The 20,906-nt window shown below is 50.9% G+C and overlaps 1 pseudogene; it reads left to right on the forward strand.

Annotated features, from left to right (window-relative positions):
- Positions 1–20,906, forward strand: part of LOC132334705 (zinc finger protein 850-like) — a 1,130,993-nt pseudogene that overhangs the window by 238,925 nt on the left and 871,162 nt on the right.

A 20,906-nucleotide genomic window follows, 5' to 3' on the forward strand; every position in this document is an offset into this window, starting at 1 on the left:
CTAAACCGAACCCGGGTTATACCCCCATTGCCCCCGTGAGGACAGGACTCTTGGCTGTACCCCCTAGGAGACAGAGCTACACATTCCTCCTCTTCCGAGTCACTGCTGGGAGCAGTGGCAGGGAACTGTGGACCTGTCAAACCCTCCCCCCCCTCCCATCCTGAGCTGATCGCTTAATAAAGGCATTAAAAAGGAGAAAGATCTCCTGCTCTGCCTATTCCATCTGCCCTGCAGCAGGGCTTCCCTCAGCACTACCTCCCTCCCTCCCTGCCCACCGCTCTGCTGCTGGAGCTGTGCCAGCCCAAGCTGCTCCTGTGGCCCCAGGCTCCTTCCCTGCCAGAGCTGCCAGAGCCCAGCCCAAGCCCTGGGCCAGCTCTGCCCTGCAGCTGCTTGGCCCTGAAGGGATTAAAGAACAGCTCCCCCAGCCGGGGCACCATGGAAGGGTGTAGTATATAATATAGATAATTCATGCTATATAGGAGTATAAAATATTATAAAGATCCGACATCTGCTTCTGACCATCATAAGCCAAAGGCAGAGTATTTTTTTATTCAAAACATTCTCGGACATCATCCAGATAAAATCAGGTTGTCCGCTGCTCTGGCCAGGAGCAAAGTCTATGCAAATATTTCCCGGACATCGTTCAGATAGCATCGAGTCTGTTGACTTGTGAATGCGACCTTCCTGGGCAATCAGCACCAATTTCCCAGGAATGCCAGGCACTCACCAGAGACTGCACCTGGACAGATTGCATCGAAATCGGTGACATCCCTGTTACATGTTGAAGAAAGTTACCCCGGAAAGCTTAGATGAGCCATTTGGATTTCTGGACTTTTGTATATGTTTGAATCTGTATAGTCCCAGTTATACATATGAAGGGACATACAGTAGTCTGTTGTCATTTCTCCCTCAGGCAGAATAAATGGTATATATGCCAGCTGCGGGAAACAATCGGGGTGAACCACCACGGAGATGCTGACACTCTGTCAGACGATTCCAGGGTTCACCCAGTGCCAAGACCCGGGGTTGACACTGTCTTAGCTGTGGGTTTTTTTTTTTTCACAATTCTATTTTTGTTGTCGATCTAATAAATTTTTATGAATTTTTTTTTATCCATTTGGCTACCGATCTGATCATTTACAACATTGGCGTTGCCACAGCTTTGGTGTCACAGAGAGGGGAACACTGGGGCTGCCACTACTGTGGTGTCACAGACGGGGGAATGTTGGGGTTGCCACAGCTGCAGTGTCACAGAGAGGGGAATGTTGGGGCTGCTACTACTGTGTCTTCATAGACAGGGGAATGTTGGCTGTGCCACCAATGTGGTTTCAGAGAGATTTGAACATTGGGCAGCCACCACTGTTTTCTCATAAAGAGGAGATTCTCTTGTCTGCCAGTGTGTTGGTGTCACACAGAGGGGAATGTTTGGGGTGCCACCTCTGTGGCGTCACAGAGAGGGGGAATAGGGGTGTCACAGCTGTGTTCTCACAGAGACGGGAACACTGGGGCTGTAACTGCTTTGGTGTCATAGAGAGGAGAACGTTGTGGCTTCCACTATTGTGGTGTCACAGAGAAGGGATTTAGGGCTGCCACAACTGTGATCTCACAAAGAGTGGAAGATCAGGATTGTCACCGATGTCATGTCACAGAGAGGAGAACCCTGGGGATGCCATTGCCATTGTGTCATAGAGAGGGGGACACTGGGGCGGCCGCATCTGTGGAGTCACAGAGTGGAGAACGTTGGAATTGCCACCTTTATGGTGTCACAGAGACAAGAACGTTGGAATTGCTGTGGTACCTGGGTGAACTGTGTGTTGGGCTTGATTGAATATCTGAGGGTAGCCCAGGGGTAAAGGAAGGCTTGTTTTCAGTGTGCTTAATATGGAAAAAAAAAGTGTAATGATCATGATATTGTTTGTCACTTTCCTAAATGCAGGGAAAGAGAGAAATGGCTCCAGGCAGGGAATGGATATATGAGGAATGCAGCAGGGACTTCAAGATGAAAATTGGTTTGGAACAACACAAAAGATTGGCAGATGCATTAGTTAGAAATCAGGAAAGGGTTGCTTTTTCCCACCCAAAAGAGACTTCCAACTGATGACCCCACAAAAGATGCTGGACTAAAAAGGAGGAAGAACTACTGATAAGATTGGAGGCTCAGTTTGAGTGGAACAAAAGCATCAATCAACTCATTGCAGGACACAGATCAGAAGCAAGACAGATAAACAAATCAGGGACAAAAGGAGATTGCTGCCCAAGAAACCAGCTGAGGATGCAGATGAGGAACCTGGGATGAGTCATGAAACCAGGAGAGCAGCTGTGGGCCTGAGAACGGACTTGGACAAAGATCTTGGGAGGAGTCAGATGCCTGGCAGACCAGCTGCTGGAAGGAAAACAGATGCCAAGATGAGTCACCACCCTGATAAGGATAACAAACAGCTGGGAAACAGCAACTGCCAGAGGGAGGGGCAGCTGCAGGCCCATTATCTCAGAACCCTCAGGGCATGGCTATCAGCTGGGACAATCAACACCTTCCCTTGGGCATTCAAGCACTTCCTAGATGGCCAGGAGATGCAATCAACAATCAATCAGCACATGAATGCTTCTGATGCCTTGAATCAATCAGCCAGGTAAGAACAGCAAGGAGAGATAAAAGAAAAATGGGGACCTAGGAAAAAGGATCAACAAGACCTTTTAAAAAGTGGAGGAAAAGAAGAGCAGTTAAGAAGAAAAGTCATTATTTTCACTTCCAGGACCTGTTCCATCTAGATAGGGGAAAGCTTGCTAAAATGATCCTGAATGACATAGAGTATTTGTCCTGTGAAATCCCTCTCAGTGAACTTTATTCAGTTTTTAAAGCCAGATGGGAAACACCTGGAATATCTGATAACCTTGGGAACTTCCAAATTAATGAGGAAGTCGACCATAGTGTTTTCAGAGACTTAATTACAGCAAAAGGAATGGAGAAAAATATGCAGGAGATGAGCAAAAACTCAGCTCCCAGTCCGGGATAACTTTAAGAGACATTAAGAAGATGGATCCAGAGTACTCCCGGAGCAGGGAGATCTTCAGCTTATGGTTCACATCAGGAAAAATCCCGGACATGCTGAGGGATTGCAGGACTGTTTTGATTCCTTAGTCGACCAAACCAGAGCGCCTAAAGGACATTAACAACTGGAGAACCATCCCGATCAGTTCCATCTTGCTAAGACTGTTCTCCAGGATTTTAACAGCCAAACCGACCGAGGCTTGCCCCTCAACCCAAGGCAAAGAGGGTTGAGGGGCAAGAGCATAAGAGCGATGGGATGCTCTGAAAACCTGAAACTCCTGTAAACCATAATTCGGTCAGCAAAAGGAGAACAGAAACCCCTGGGTGTTGTATTTGTGGACATCGCCAAGGCTTTTGCCACTGTAAGCCAGCAGCACATTCTACATGCCCTACAGGAAAGGGAAGTAGATTCCCACATCAGCAATTTGGTGCACAATATTGTGAAAAATGTTTTTGTGATTTGTGTCAATCAGCAATGGAATCAGCAAATGCTTGTATCTGCTGAGTCAAAAATGGATGCATTCCTCGGGATAGACACAAAGAAGGGTTTTGAAACTTTCTATAGCCAAATAAAGCTTGGAAATAGGGGAAGGATGGTAAAGCAAAGAGATGAGGTAGCAAGATGACTGATGCTTAGAATAAAATAGAGGAAGTTGTGGTAAAGCTATGGGGACTGCAATGCGACTAAATGCTTCTGTATAATATAAAGCTTAACAAAATCATGTAGCAGATGCCAGTAAAGGGGCCTCCCTCCAGACGAGCACAAGAAGGACAGGAAAGCAACAAGCACCTGGAAAGATTATGAAATTGCTGATTCCAGCTAATTGATATTTACTAATTTGTACTAACCAAGCACATTGGAAAATGCTTTGTAGGCTTAAAAACAGTCTATATACTTCACTGAATTTGTAAGTGGTGTGTGCTGTGAGTGAGCAGTGACTCCCACGCCATCCAGCACTGCTTGTTCGCCTTCCTCAAATAAAAGGTATAGAAATAAAATTTGTATTGACTACTGAAATTTTATGTATCAGTATGATCCTTGTCACATGCCTGCACTCCCAGTATGGTCCCAGCATAATCCCAGTTACTTTCAATCACTCCCCGTATGGTCCCAGTTGCCTCCAGCTACATCATGCCAGTCAGTGCCACTATGATGCCGTTTGCTCCCAGCGTGCTCCCAGAGTGGGCCCAGTTGCTCCCAGTCACCCTCAGTCTCGGGATGATGTGCATGGTGTGTTCCCAGTCACTCTCAGACACTGCCAGTGTTAATCCAGTCACTCCCAGTATGATCCAGAGATGATCCTAGTGTTGTAAATGATCAAATTGGCAGCCAAATTTATAATAAATTTTAACAAGGATTTATTAGATTGTTAACAAAAATAGAATTTTGAAAAACCACCACATCTAAGGCAGTGTCAACCCCAGGTGTCGTCGCTGGGTGAACTGAGATCCGACCAACAAAGTGTCAGCGTCTCCCCAGTGGTTCACCCCGACTGCTTCATGCAGCTAGCTTATATACAGTTTATTCTGCCTGAGGCAGAAATGACCGAATGTTCCTTTGTGTCCCTTCACATCTAGAGCTGGGGCTATACATGTGCAGAAATATGCAAAAGTCAGTCCAGATGTCTGGATGGTTGTCTGAATTCTTTGGAAGAGCCTGCATTCACATGTAGCAGAGTGGCGCCGACCAATCTTCCCAGGTGCAGGTCCTCGTGAGTGCCTTAGACATTTCAGGGAAGTCAGCAACCATGGCCCGGGAAGGTTTCATTCATACGTTAATAGACTTGATATTATCTTAACGTTGTCCAGGAACTAATTGAATAGAAATAAGACTCTGCTCCCGCCAGGGTGGTCAAAGCCATAACTTGGATTTTACAGTATTTTATACACATATATAGCATGAATTATCTCTACCATATGCTATACTAGTGTGGTCCCAGTTGCTGCCAGTATGAACCAGTTGTGCCCCAGACGGTTCCACTTGCTCCCTTTCACCCTGGCTTTTGTTCCAGTGTCTCCCAGTCTTTCCCAGTGTATCCCAGTTCCTTCCAGCATATTCCCAGTCACTTCCAGCATGATTCCATTTCATCCCAGTAGAAGCCCAGTTGCTTCCAATGACCCCCAGCGTGTACCCAGTCACTCCCAGTTTCTCCCACTTGCTCCTGGCATGATCCCAGTTGTTCACAGCTACTCCTGGTCACACGGAGCATGATCCCACTTGCATCCAGTATATCCCATTTGCCTTCAACAAGGTCTCAATTGCACTCCACAGGCTCCTACTCAGTCCCAGGATGATCCCACTCTGATCTCGGTATGATCCCAGTATGATCTAGATTAACCTCATTGTGATCACAGTCTCCCCTGGCCTGGGTCCAGCTGCTCCCAGGATGATCCCAGTATGATGTCAGTACAATCCCAGTCACTGCCCATATGATCCCAGTAGGATCCCAGTACAGCCCAATCCCTCCCGGTGATGCCACTCCTGGGATCACCCAGCCCTCCCGGAATTTGCCCCTCCTGGATGTCCTGAATAGAGCCCCAAGGGCTGGAAGTCCCCAGCCAGGGTCCCCAGCAAGCCCCAGTTTGGATGTGCAGCCCCCAGTTTCCCCAGTTTGCCTCTCCTTTTCCCCAGGTCGGGTTCCCCCTGCCCCCAGCAGGTGGGAACAGACGAGAGCCCTGCTCCAACCTGTCCCAGCTCCATCCCCAGTTCTCCCGTGGGCTGCGAGGGCTTTGGAACAGGGCACGGAGGGTGTCACTGCTCCTGGGGGAGGAGGAGGAGGAAAGAAGAAGGAAAGCCAGAAGGGATGAAAATAGGAGAAGGAGGTGGGCTTAGGGAGGATGTGGAGAAGGGATGGAAGAAGAGGAGGAGTGGGCCGAAGAGGAAGAAGAGAGACCAACAAGGATCAGAGAAAGCAGAAAGAACCACAAGGTCAAGCACTTCCTGAATTTGCAGCCCCCACCCATGGGATCATCAAGCCCCCATCCCGCAGGTGTCCGGGGAGGGGGAGCTTGGCCCAGGTATCCTGGGGGGTGCCTGGGTTGGATTGCTTTGGGGGGGATGTTTGGAAAATATAGAACTCCAAAGCTGAGTGGAAAACACTGAGGGATCCAGGTGGTGGCTGCCAGCAGAGGCAGCCTGGAGGAGCAGAGCTCTGGGTCCCCAGGAGCCCAAAGTGGGGACCCAGAGAGGGGGCAACAGCCTGGAGAGGGGCAGGGGGGACTCCTTGGATCCCCTGCACCCCAAAGCAGAGAATAAGGAGAGAAGGTACCCTAGGATCCCAAAACCCCCCCAGCATCCCTTAATGGGGAAATGGAAAAGGGGGAACTTTTTGATTCTTGGGACTGGCAGTAGCCTGGGGAGGGCAGGGACCAAGTAGGAAGGGGTGTCACGATCCGTCCCTACGGGTGGGTTTCGTGATGGTTCGTAAGGGATCTCAGGGTGCAAAAACCAACACGGTACAAGGGGGTTTGCAATTATGATCAAAACAAATGCACCTTTATTGAATGACCACAGCAAAATGCGCTAGAGGGGTTAAGAGAGAGAAAAAGATAGAGAAAGAGAGAGAGAGAGAGAGAAAGAGGAGAATATAGCTACCAAACGTAGAGACTAAGTCGTTGGGTCCAGTCCAGTCGAGGATCTGCCTGTTACACTGGGGAGATCTCAGAGATGCAGTCCATCTTGGCTCCAATTATTCACTTGTCAATGGGGGGAAGGGGGATTATTTAGAAACTGAATCTATTGTAAAAAGAATGGTATTTGGAAAAGGGTACACACAGTCCATATCTCAGTGGGCAAGGGCCATTGTTTTCGTGGTCCAATGCCCGCACCTGCAACATCCATCTTGCTTTGGTCAGCTCGCCTACCCCCATGCAGCTTCCCCGGGCTGGGGTCTTCAGTCTCAGTCTTTGGGGAGTGCCAGGGAGGCCTTTTCACATGGGGATTTCATGCCTCAGGTTTTTTCTCAGGTGGAGAGGCTTCTGTCATCTCAGTTTGTCTGTCACGGTGGTTGCCACCAAGCAAGAGGGGTCTTCTGTGGGGGACCAGCCAAAACTCAGGAGAAGTCCAGACAGGCCAAGACGTGGGACAGCTTCCGAGGCTATTGTTGCAAAAAAAGGGCACAGTGCCCCCTTCTTCTCATTGGGCTCAGTATAGCATGCAGAAAACACACCTGTGAAAACAATAACTTAGCAATGCACTCAGGCCTCAGAGCCTTGGTGTAACTTTCTCCTACAAATCCAAAGATTTTAGACAGGGGGGGGTCTTCTTAGTGGTCTCTCAATGACAGCTGTGAGGCAAATTGAAGGATATTTCAGCCAGACTCTCACAAGGGAACCCCCAATACAAGCGTGACCCGCAGCAGCTGGGACAGAGGGCAACTCTTGAAGACCAGAGGGCAGAGACCAGAGACAGGGAACGCCTGGGAGGTATTTTCAGGGCTGAATCTTGGTGTTTGGGAGGTTTTATGGAGCCCAGATGGCTGGTGACTTCTAGAGATGGACTTGGGCAGAGGGACCTTCAATCTCAGTGTACTCAGCCCTTGTTCTCCTCAAACCAGGATTTTCCATTCCCAATTGTTGGTGGCATCGAGGAGAAGGCTGTGAAGAAGACAAGGATTCCTGGTTGTGGGATGTAGCTGGGGGTGTGTCATCAATTCCCATCTGTTAGAAGTGGGGCAGGTATCATCTGTTAATTGAGCAGTGTTCTTTATCTCTTCTACAACCAATCCTCCCTCTGGGAAAGATCTTCTCTTAATGGCCCATTGAATGTCAGGGCATGACTGATAAAAATTCCATCATCCCATTGTGAGATGCTCCATCCAGGGGGAGGAGCCAAGCTATCCTACCTGGATATAAGCTCAGTCTTGGCACACCACAGCCAGCTTTTTCCAACTAGATTCTCAAAGAAGCAGATTTCTTCTCCACAGACTTCCCAGAGAAACACGAGGCCAAACACCACCACCACTGGACCTTCAGAGGAAAACTCCACCCTTCTAGAGGATCCCAACAGAACCACATCTGTCACTGCAGGAGCTCTGAAGCCACGATTGAATAGGACTGCTACCAGCACCCTGACCCACAGGGTGGCACAACATATTCTGACGTGGTGAGTGGGGTTTTTTTGTACAACTGCATTTTTATTTTTAACATTTTTTCTAGTCAATAACTGTTCTTCCTATCCCGTATTTTTTGCCTGGGACACCCTTAAGTTCAAAATTATAATAATTTGGAGGGGGAAGGTTTGCATTTTCCATTTCAAGGGAGGCTCTTGCCTTCCTTAGCAGACACCTGTTGTTTCAAACCAAGACAATGCTCCAGGACACCAAGGCCAGTGAGGAGGAAGTCTGTGCCCCTTTCCCCCTCTCCCCTGCTCCATCTCCCAACCCAGCATGGCCCCCAGCTGCTGGACAACCCCTCTGCCAATGCCGTCCTGCTGGGGATGCATTGGGGGGATGTCCTTCCCCTTCCCTGTGGCACAGAGGCAAATCCCATCGTGTCCTTGTCCTTCCTCCTCCAGAAAAGAAGCTGAGGATGGAGACCAGAGAGGACAAATCCCCAACACAGAACCTCATGGAAGAGGCCATTCTGAGCAGCTCTACTGTGCAGGAATCCATTGGGGAGGAAAAGCCACAGAGGTCCCGCAGGAGGAGGGGCTCCAAACCCAGCCCAGGATGCTCTGAGGAGCAAAGACCCACCCCATGCCAGGAAGGTGGACAGAGACAGAGCATCAGCCAGTGCTCAGAGGTGGTGGACCATGAGCAGCTTCACGATGGGGAGAAGCCCTGCAAGTGCTTGGAGTGTGGGAAGAGCTTCAGCCGGAGAAATCACCTGATGCGCCACCAGATGATCCACTCTGGGGAATGGCCCTACAAGTGTGGGGAGTGTGGGAAGGGCTTTAGCTGCAGCTCTGACCTCAGTGTCCACCAGAGGATCCACACCGGAGAACGGCCCTATGAGTGTCCTGAGTGTCAGAAGAGGTTTCGGATCAGCTCTCATCTCATCCTGCACCAGCGGATTCACACAGAGGAGAGGCCCTTCCGCTGCCCCGACTGTGGGAAGGGCTTTAAGCAAAACTCACACCTTGTCATCCACCAACGCATCCATGCCAGGGAGAGGCCCTACGAGTGTTTTGAGTGTGGGAAGAGGTTTCAGACCAGCTCCCATCTCCTCCTGCATGAGCGGATTCACACTGAGGAGAGGCCCTTCCGCTGCCCCGACTGCGGGAAAGGCTTCAAGCAAAACTCCCACCTCGTCACCCACCGGCGCATCCACACTGGGGAGAGGCCCTACGAGTGCTGCAAGTGTGGAAAGAGCTTCACCCGGAGCTCTCATTTGACCGAACACCAACGGAGGCACCAGTAAGGGAAGCCCTGCAAATGCCCTGACTGCAGGAAGAGCTTTGTGCACTGCTCCAGTTTCATTCCCCATTGGAGGAGCCACATTGGGAAGAATCCTGGTGACCCATGTTCTTTGTCATCCATGCTGGGAAGACACATGTCCCTTTTCCTGCCCTCGTCAATGACATGATGTGGGTCCAAAATATGATGGTCTGGCCATGGCTGTGTCATTACATTCAGTTCCACCCTAGGTCATTGCCAGGTGCAGGAAAGGGATTCTCTCTCTCCCCAGAGGAGAAGGCTGTCCTTTCCAGGCAGGAGGGAGGATGTGGCTGGGAAGAGACAGTCTGTGGTGTTGTAATTTTCCCAGCAAATAGTTTTTTTATCCCTTCTGTTATCAGTGTTATTGCTGTTCCTGTTTGTTCCCTATCTGGTTGCTGTTCCCAGTAAATTGTTCTTATCTCAGCCCAGTATCTTTGTCTTTTGTGCTTTCCATGGGAGTCAAGAGGGCAGCGAGCAACAGCTCGGTTTTAGTGGGAACAGGAAATTGGGGAATCCCATTCCTAAACCCCAGCCCATGGAGACTGAGCATCCCAGCTGGTCCCAGCCCTGGTGGCCATGGCAATAGCCTTTGGAGTGAGCCCCTGGCAGGGGCTGTGGGAACCTCTTCCCTCTGGTGCCCAGAGACAGGACTGGAGGGAACGGCTGCAGCTGAGTCGGGGCAGCCTTAGGTTGGATCTCAGAAAAAAGGTTTTTCCCCGGACGTTGCTCGGGCACTGCCCAGGCTCCCCAGGGAAGGGTCCCAGCTGGAGGGCTTTTTGAGCTCCAGCAGCATTTGGACAGTGCTGCCAGGCCCAGGCTGGGATTGTTGGGGTGTCCTGTGCAGGGCCAGCAGTTGGACTCGAGGATCCTGATGGGTCCCAACTCAGCCAGGTCTGTGGGATCCCATTACCCTGGGAATGGCACTGCAAATGGCTGCCATGGCAATGGACTCGGGCTCCAAGCCTGAGCTGGTGCCCATGGCAACCACCCCTGCCATGGGATCTCCATGAAGCTGCCAGGGGACTGACCATAACAACGGAGAGGCTGGTGATGGTTGCCATGGAAACCGACCATTGCAGTGGAGCCTGGTGATGGCTGCCTTCTAAGGAACCAAGTTGCCACAGGCACTCAGAGGAGTTCCATGGGGACATTCCAAGAATCTCCAGGCTGTTCAAGAGCTGGAATGTCATACACAGAGACAGGGGCTCCATGGAGACTTCCCAGGGCTTTCTGGGGATGGTAAAGAGCCCTGTGGTCAGACGCAGTCACAGCCATTCCATGGTGACATCCCAGGGATCTTGGGCTGCAAAGGCACTGATCTGTCACAGGCACTCACAGGAGCTCCATGGTGACATGCCAGGAGACTCCAGGCTGCCAAAGAGCTGGAATGTCCCAGACACTCACAGGGGTTCCTGTCATGAGCAGAGTGGGAGCTTCAGGCAAAAGCTTTTGTTTCTTCACTGCAGAAACTCCTGCTGAGTCATGAGGTGAAGAAATGACACCCAGCAGCCACCCAGAACCCCAGTAACCTGCAGAACCCCTAGACTTCTAAAATTCATTCTAGTAGACAAGAGACTGGGAGTGGCTGGATCCAATCCCTGCCCCTGACTTTGTCAAACGTGTAAAAGATTGGACAGGTGGAAATGAACTTTAATGCAACTTGTCCCTCAGGATTAATGATGGAATACCAGACAGATTTCTAGAAATACAGCTCTGATTGATTCTGATTATGATTAGACAGAAAGATCTTGCTCAGAGTTCTTTCCTCCACAGCATAGGAGCTCTAACATTTAGAATATTCTGCTCTAGGAAGCAATTTTGAAGTCACCAGGGCCTTGCTGGAGTTGTTGTAGCCCATTGCAGGCAGAGCCCCCAGCTCCAGCAGGAACTGCCTTTCCTGTGCCATGAGCAGGGCAGGTCCTGCTGCAGGAAAAGCCCCAGGCCAGTCCCAACACAGGGAAGGCCTCGGGCACAAGTGCAGAGTGCGGTGCTGGGGGCTGTGCCAGGGAGAGCCTGAGGCACCAAAGGCACCTTGGCAGCAGCAGCTGCTTGCAGGGCATGGCCAGAAGCCTCCCTTGGCAACCCAGCCCGGTGGCCACTGCAGAGCTGCTGCTTCAGGGCTCCTTTCAGCCTGGGCTCTGAAAAGCCACTTGTGCTCCAGGAGCCTGACTGGGAAGAAATTTGCCCCAGCACCTTGAGGACAAGATATTAATGGCAAAACCCTTCATGCCAGGAGAGACAAGGCAGGGGCAGAGGAAAAGGGAGAACAAGGCCCAGGGAACAGGGCTGCCATGGTAATGGCTGTGAGGTCACTGCCACTGCAACAGCCTGGCTGCCCTCAGCAGACATTCTGGCCAGAAGCCTTGTGAGGTCACCCAGCACAGAAGAGAACCTACACAACAGGAATTCCATCCTTGGAAGGGGATGGGGTTTCCCTATGTCAGGTTGCACAAAGCTCCTGCTCTTGGAATATTCCTGGGATGGGGCATCCTCTTCTGTGGAAAAACAGTTGCAGTTTTGTTCTACTCTCATCATTGTAAAATATTTCCTCCTTCTAACAAATGTAAATCCAGCCTTGTTCACTTTAGAGATATTGACCCTTCTTCTGCCACTGTAAGATTGGGGTGAAAATACCTCAGGTCACTATTTTTTCAGTTACACAGACCTTGGAGAGTACCCAAGAATTCCCCAAGATGGGATTTGGAGGCCTCATGACATAACCAGCAGGTAGAGACTGTGGGCTCTGGGCTCGCTGTGGTGGAGACTGAGGACAGCACAGGAGTAGCCTGGGAGGGGCTGAAGGGTGGTTTCAGAGAGGCTGGAGCTTTTCTTCATAGAGGATATAGGCATGAGAAGGAAATAATGGCAGCAAGGGCAGCTGGGGAGGCCCAGACTGGGTACCAGCAGAAAGGAATTTCCCTCCCAGGGCAGGGCTGTGGTGCAAGATGCTCCCCAGCAGAAGCCTGGAGCAGCCCAAGGCTTTGTGTGGCCAGGCGGAGGCAGGCAGGAGGCAGAGCTGTCAGCAGAGGAAGGGGCCAGCCAGGTGGGACAGAGGGGGATGACGACAGCCTGCAGGGACAGAGGTGTAGGTTTGCTCAGCATCAGAGACACCCTTCTCTTCGTTGTCTGTAGGAGTGACGGGGGATAGGACGGTCAGGACGGGTGGATACAAGAGATGTCTGAAGCCAGGTCGTAGAACTTGCGGCTCATTGCAACGGGCGTGGGTGCAGGGGCCCTGCTTGGAGCTGCCAGCTGCAGCCCGGAGCAGGCCTGAGAGAAGTAAAGAGAGTAGTAAAGAGAGAGAAGGCAGGATCATGGTAAAGAGGATGAGAGAGTGAGGAGGAGTAAAGAGGATGAGAGAGCGAGGTTCCCATTATAATACAATAAATCTTCTGTGTTGAATATTCTAATCCTCACTAACCAATCTAATACAAGATACAAATATTATAATATTTACATACAGCCTATAAGAATAATTACCATACTCTGTTACATTTTAAACCCTAAAAACTACTCTTTGGGCCCCTTCTGCTAAACTAGCAGGGTCTGCTCTGACCCTTGCACCTGTCTGCAATCAGAGGGTATTGTTTCATCAAAAGGGGATTACCTTCAGCTGGCCACATCATTATTTTCCAGTTGTTCAGTAATGAAGGTATCTCAAAGCTTGCTTTCATTTCAATCTCGCTTATAGTTTCTACATTCTCAGAATCTTTTGCCAGACAGTCATATTTATAAGGCTTTCCTATTTCATCTTCCCCAACAGATGTCCCCACCTCTCATCACTGCCACCAGTGTTCCGCCCTACCTGCAACCTGGGGACACTTTCTCAGTGCTGTCCTTCAATCGGACCCATGAACCCTTTAAAAAAACTTCTGTGTTTTAATCTGACTTTTAATTTTTGAGAAGGTTTTGAGCACACTCTGAGGGACTGATGAGTCAGATGCAAACAGCATAAAAAGCCCCAGAGGGTCATTCAAGTCCTTGTGCTGTGTCTGTGCTGCTGAGCTGGGCCAGGCTTCTGGCCCAGAGACAGCTCCTGGCAAGGGCAGTGCTGCAGAGAGACAGCTCTGGCCAGGAGCAACTCCTGTGCACAGCCCAGCAGGGCTGGGGCACGACCAGGGCACCTCAGGGACACCAGCAGGGCACAGACAGAGCTCACAGGGGCTCAGCACTGGCAGGGGCTGTGGGATGTCCCAGAGGGGGCTGTGTCACAGCGGCACCTCTGTGGCTGTGTCATAGAGGCACAGAGCAGCTGTGATGTCAGCAAGGGTCTGTGTGACAGCACAGAGTTTGTTGTGTGAGGTCACAGATTGGGCCATGACATCACAGAGTTTATTGTGTGAGGTCATTGAGCAGCAAGAGCATCATAGATGGGTCTCTGTGACATCACAGAGCAAGCTGTGACATCATGGCATGGCTGTATGACTTCAGAGAGCAGGCTTGGAGATCAAAGTGTGTGCAGTGACATTCCAGAGTGGCAGTATGACATAACAGAGAGGGTTGTGTGACATCACTGAGGGGGTTGTGACATCACAGAGGTGGTTATGACATCATAGAGTTTGAGGACATACTGCAGACTCTACCATCATGGAGGGTGTCTCTGTGACATCAGAGAGTGGGTTGTGGCATCACTGCGTGTCTGAGTAAAATCACAGAACAGGCTGTGACATCACAGAACAGACAGTGACATCACAGGGTGACTTTGTGACATCACAAAGTATCCTCTGCATACATCACAGTGCAGCTGAATGACATCACAGAGCGATATCCCAGTGTAAAATAAAATGAAGCCACAGGGGCTAGCTTCTTAGCCGGATAGCTGGTCCCTCGTAGGGAAAGTGCCCCAGGCAAGCAGTCTCAAGGCCGGATACCTCAGCCCTCTGGAGGCTGGGGTGCCCTAGGCCAAACTGCAGCTCAGCCGTGGCCCCTAGCAAGCTTAGTGATTGTCAGCTCTTAGTGAAAATCAGCTCTTTTATGATTTCAGCTCTTAGCTTGCTCGTAGGGGCTGTGGCTGGCTGGGGCTTCTGGAAGGCAGACGAAAAGAGAGAGGAGAAGGCAGCCAAGAGTTCCACGATGGTTTAATCTGAGGGTCTCGCGAAGGGTCTTGAAGCTGCTCTTCCAAAGAAATGGGCCAAGACAGCCTCTTTTATAGGGTTAGGGAGGATTGAAAATTGACCAATTGTAAGGGTTAGGGAAACTAGCCTATGGGGTCACAGAGAGATAAGCAGGCCTGGAGGACCAGAGTGAGGACTCCTGGTTCAATTCCTATGACTCAGCAAATACCTATCTCTAAACATCCCTCCACGGAGCCGTAGCCGGCCCTGCGCCTGCTACATCCCAGCATTGGCTCTGCGACAACACAAGGGGGATTTGTGGCCTCCCAGAGTGGGCTGTGAAATCACAGGAGGCTGTGTGACATCGAAGGTGGCTGTGTGACATGACAGGGGACTGTGTGATATCACGAGAGGGCTTTGTGACATCCCAGTGTGGGCTGTGACATCGCAGGAGGCTGTGTGACATCACAGGGGCTGTGTGACATTAGAGGGGCTGTGTGAGGTCATTGGGGAGGTGACTCTGCCCTGGCCCCCATCACAGTTCCCCCCAGAGCAGTCCTACGCTGCTTATGGTCAGCAGGGTCTCCTGTCCCCCCGGGTCTCCCCGCCCCCAGCGCCGCAGCCACCCCCAGAGGATGTTCCACAAGATTGATCCTAGAGCCTGACAGGGGGCCAAGGCCATAGGGGGTGGGACATGGGGACAGGGATCCCCCAGCAATGTCCCCGTGTCCCCCAAGGGTCAGAGCCTGGGCCAGGGTTCCTTCACCCTGTTACGAATGAGGGGCTGAGAGCGCTTAAAAAATCTCCAGCAAGGGATCTGCAAAAAACATTTAATATTAAGCAACAGCACCATAGAGTTCCTTGGTAAGAGTCACTCTGCTCCTGACTGGACACTTCAGGCACACCAAGGACAAAGCAACCACAAAACCCAAAAAAATCCAGGCAATCAAGCCAGAAATGAACCAAGAACTATCTGTGTTTGTGTGCCTGTGTGTGTTCTGAAAGGACAGTGAGGGCACAGATAAAAGGAATATGGCCCCAAAAGGTAAACTGTGCTCAAACTTAACAGGACTTGACTGATACCTTAGACTTCAGCATTTAGCAAAAGAACAGCACTTAACAGTATTTAACCTTACTTATAACCAAGGACTTAATGATTTCACAGTGGAAGAACACTTCACAATATTCAACTTAGCTTATATTAAACTTCACAGCTTAGAAAAAGAACAATTCTTTGCAGCATTTAACTTAGCTTACAACTTGTGACTCACCCTTACTTACAGGCCTGACTGACTCAACTATCCAAGGCACTCAAACCCCTCAGAGAGCAGCATTTCTGCCACATTTCCCTGAGCACAGGCACTCCTGTGTGCACACAGACACCAAGAGTCAGTGCAAGGCACCTGTTAGAAATTCCCCTGAGGGCAGGGAAAGGCCCCCTGAGGATGATTTGGCATCTCCCCAGCGGACAAAGGGCTGAGGCTGGAGGAGGGGGGGGATCAGCCCAGGCTCTGTCGTTGTTTGGGGATCCCCCAAGTGCAGCAAACGGGAGAGTTCCCGGCTGGGAGAGGCCCCACTCAGAGGGAGGTGGCTGGCCCAGGAGAGCTCCAAGGGGCTCCTTTTGGAGCGCTGTTTGTAGGGCCCCAAGAGAGGGGCTTCAGTCTCAGCAATGGTTCATCCTGGCCGCACTTGGCATCAGCAGCTTTCTTTGGCAGTGTGAGAACAGGGATGTTGTGCCACCGAGGGAACAGAAACAGCTCCCAGGGCTGCTCCTAAAGAAACCAGGAGCTGGTTGGGCAGCAGCAGTGCCTGAAGCAGATTGTGTTTGTGATGAGCTGCAGAGGAGCTCAGCCCAGGGGCTGTTGGCCAAGGCCAAGGCCCACAGAGCATTTCTCAGCTGGCAGGGCGGCCTGAGAAGGGGAGGCGGGAATGCACCAGCACAGGGCCCATGGAATGTAGGGACCATTGTGACACTGTGGGGCCTTGTGACACCAAGGGACCATTGTGACACTGTGGGGACACATGGAATCATAGAGACCACTGTGACATTGCTGGGCCTCGTGGAACCAAGGGGACTGTACTGATGGTGTGTGACTCCATAGAGTGTAGGGATCACTGTGACACCGAGAGGCCCCATCAAACCAAGGGTCTGTTGTGATACTGTGGGGCTTCATGAAACTGTGGAGACCATTATGGCACTTTGGGGTGTCATGGAACCAATGGGCCATTGTGACACTGTGAGACTCCATGGAACTAAAGGTCCATTGTGACATTGCAAGGCCTCATGGAACCTAGGAACCATGGAAAGACCATAAAGACACTTCACAGCCTCATGGAACTAGGCAGGTGGGTTGACACTGAGGGGACTCATGCACTGTGACACTACGAGGCCCCAAGGAATAAGCAAAGCATTGTGACACTGTGGGCCACCATGGAACCAAGGAGACCATTGTGACACTGTGGGGCCTCGAGAAACCAAGAGGCCTTTGTGACACTGCAGGGCTGCATGGAAAAAAGGGGCCATTGTGACACCTCAGGGCCGTCTGTCATCTGTGGTCCATTGTGACACTAAGGAACCAAGGGGGACTATTGTGACACTGCAGGGCTTCATGGAACCAATGCTCCAGGGTGACACAGAGAGGCTGCCTGTAATCAATGGTCCATTGTGACACTGTGGAGCCAAAGGAGACCACTGTGACACCACAAACCCCCATGGTCCAAATGGTCCATTGTGACATTGCAGGGCTCACAAACAGAGGAATCACGTTACATTGTGGGACCTGTGGAACCACTGAGACCATTGTGACACTGCAAGACCTCATGGAATCGTTGGGAACATTGTGACACTGCAGAGTCTTAAGGAACCTGAGGGACATTGTGACACTGTGGGATCCCATGGAACCAAGGCACCCTTGTGACACCTCAGGGCCCCATAAAACCAAGGGAACACGAAACAGGTCTGGCTGGTTTGGCCTCCTGTGGGCCACCTGACTGGTCCAGCTGACCTTGGCATGTTGAGGGTCTCTTCCCATCTGCTGCTAAAACACTGGGGCTCTGTGCTTTCCTTCCTCTGGAAAAGAACTGTCCTTCTCCTCCAGGTACCCATGAACAGAACTGGGATTCCACCACCAAATTTCCTTATATCCAAGGATTGTTCCCATAGCAATAGTGCCAGGACAAGTCTTTCTGGCAGTGGTTTCACAAGGGTCACCTCTCATTTGTCCCCAAAATCCTGCAGAAGGCTCCGTGCTTTACTTCCTATGGAAAGGAACTGTTCTTCTTGTCCAGGCACCCATGGCCAAATTTGAGTTTCAACTCCAACATTGCCTGTTGTGACAGACTAGAGGAGATTGTTAGCTTGAAATATTTCACGTGTGGGGGAGGAAGGGGCAGGTCCAGCCTTGCCCTGCCCTGTGACCCCAGCACTGCTCTGCCCCTGAACCCCAATCCCCCCAGAGCCTCCATCTCAGCCCAGCAGTGCCTGCCAGTCCCTGGCACACCCCAGGCAAGGCCTCACACCCACTTCTGGAGCCCCCAGCCCAGCTCCTGAGTGGCCAAACGACCCCAAGTCCCGGCCAGGGGAAGGGCCCCGGAAGACCAAGTGTGACCACAAGGCTGACCACAGGGCAAGCACATATCTTGACCCTACCTCCTCTTGGAATTTCCATCTGAACAACAATGGAATCCAGGGGTGGGTGCTCCTCTGTATCTTATTTGTCTTTCTCTCTTTCTGTGTCTTCTTCTATTTCTGTCTCCTTGCAAATTTCAACTAATACATTGAATAGGCTTCGAGTTACTGAAGTTGACTGGGCCAAGTTAATGCTTTGAGAAGTGTTTTTTGTTGATTGACTGTCATATTAAACCTTTTCCCAAAGTTTTTCTGATTTTCCAAAGTTGCCAGTAAAGGCTGTCTGGTTGTTTTGAGCTCCTGAGAATCTCTTGTTGTTATTTCTGCAGTACATCCAACTCAGAGGACACAAATAATTGAAATTCCTTATAAATGTCTTGTTGAGAGAATTGTCTGGGGGATGGGAGTCAGGGCTTCTCTGTCCTGCTTGGCACAGCCCAGGCAGGTCTTTCACAACCACATTCCACTCTCCATTTCCCACCTGGAGCTGCTAGTGTCTCTGAGTTCTGCTTGCCCAGCCCCAGGGATGCTCTCCTTGTCTGCCCATTCCGCCACAGTCTCTGGGCAGGGATGGCCTCAGTGGGGGCTGCTGACATCCTCAGCAACTTGGAGGCTGCAGCTGAATTTTCCTTCTCCAAAGGCTGGAAGTGTATTCATTCTGAATTGATCATATTTAAAATGAGAGTGAGAAAACATTTTTAGGCCCTGCTTAGGTTTTTCTTTCTATTAATACATGGATATGTGCAATCTCCAACTGACACTGAATCCAAGTATCTCCTCATGCCGTTTGAATATGAAAATCAAGACCCTGCATGGCTGACAATCATTCAGACTCTGTCCCAAACCTCTCCCTTCAATCTCCCCCATCCAAACCCTGGCACCCAGAGCAGCCTTTGTGCAAATCTGAGCTCCCTCCACCCAGGCTGGACCTGCAGGTTTCAGTTCCTTAGCTCCAACTCCCACCTGCTTACCCTGCAGAAGGAGCTGCCTGAGACACAGAGGGATGTTCATTTATTGTCAGCCAACAAAGCCTAGGGAAGGAACAGCTCCATCAAATGCAAAAGTCATTCTTCTCCCTGGCTCTGCCCCGCCCCTGATCCCCACAGCCTGTCCTGTTTCCTTCATCCCTCCAGTGCCAGGGACTTTCTGGGACAAGGGAGCTCTGCTCTGGCTTTGGAGAGAGGTCCAAGTGCAGCCACTGGAGTGGGAACCACAACTCATCAGGTTTGTGTCTTTTGAGGGACCAGGAACTGCTGAGACTCAGAGGCACAGAAAAGTTTTTCTTCTTGGCCAACAAAAGAAATGTGAAAATGATAAAATTTAATAGACATCAAAACCCTACCTATAGCTCCTTTGACATCCCAGCAGCATCTGACATGTCCACCATCCCCATGGGATTGCCATTCAGGAGGGATTTTAGACAAAGGCATAAGACAAGTTGATTTAAACGATAAAAATGCACCTAAGATGCTGAGGAAGGAGATATTTCAACTTCAAAGCTCAAAGCATGAAGCAATTCAAGAGAGATGCATTGGAATGACCAGTGAACTGCTGCAGGAGAAAATCTGGGAGCAACGGGAAGGACATGGACGCAGCTGTTGTAAATGAAGAGATGTCCTTGGACATGGCCATTTAACCAGGGGAGCTGAAAACACCTGAAGGAAGAAGGGAATGAAATATTACACTGAATGTTGGTGGCAAAGGTAGAGGGGAAGATCAATATTTCTTCTCCTGCCATCAGTAGAAGAAAACAGTAGATCCAGGAAATTTCTGTTCCTGGTGGGAAAACTTTGCCCTTTCTTCAAAGTACTCAAGTGGCCCAGATAATAAAGATTTGATTTTAGATGATGAAACTAACAGGTATTAAAACCTGTGCCCCTTTGCAGGCAGACATCACTTGTGTGCCCATGAACAGGCAGCTCTCCTTGTAGGGCCCCAGAACCCTCAGGTGCCCAGCTGGGACTGGATCTCTTGGAGAAGAGCTGAGTGAGAGCAGAGCATCTTGCAAGCTGATGTGTCTGCTGGAATTCCATCCCCTCCTATTCCACAGTAGCCCTGCATTTCCCTCCTCCAGCCTTGGTCTCCAGCACAGCCATGGAGGATCTTGGGGCTCTGGAATGTTCCTGCAGCCCCCAAGGGTAGCTGAGATCTGCCTTTGGCACACTCAGCCCTGCCCGGCACAGGCCATGCTCAGCAATTGTTTGTGTGTTCCTGGCCTTGCTGTCAGCCCTGGCAGCAGCTGTGGTGCCCCTTTGTGGCCCTGTGCTGGCCCAGCCATGGTGGCACAGCTCCTGTGCAGGCCTAGCCCAGGCCAGGAGCATTGAAGCTGGGAATGGGCCCTGTGCTGTGGTGGCCACAGCAGCCTTGGGGCTCTGTGCCCCATGGCCTCCCTGCTGGGCAGCCTCTGCCAGCTCCTGCAGAGCCCAGGGCACCTGTGGGCCTGCACAGACAGCCCTGCCCTGGGCTCCACTGTCGGAATCAACGGGAGTATCGTTTACCTTTCAAGATACTTACAGTGGGACCTGACCAAAGTGAGGGCCCCGATCTCCGGGATGGTAGAGAGAACTCCAAAAATCCACCCTGCGAGGCAAAACATCCCCTATAGAGGCTTGGAGCGGGGGCCTCATAGATATGTCACTTAAAGCCATCATGATCCCCCCTTGAAAGGGTGTGGCTGCGGCCTCAAAAACACCCTAAAATGGGGAGGAAAAAAACACTCTTGAAGTGATGGGATCCCCCCCCAAAAAACCCTCAAGAGAGAAAACCTCCACTTCAATGGGGCCTGGAGACCCTTAAAG

Source organism: Haemorhous mexicanus, chromosome 16 (assembly GCF_027477595.1).
Source record: "Haemorhous mexicanus isolate bHaeMex1 chromosome 16, bHaeMex1.pri, whole genome shotgun sequence".
Classification (NCBI taxonomy): Eukaryota; Metazoa; Chordata; class Aves; order Passeriformes; family Fringillidae; genus Haemorhous; species Haemorhous mexicanus.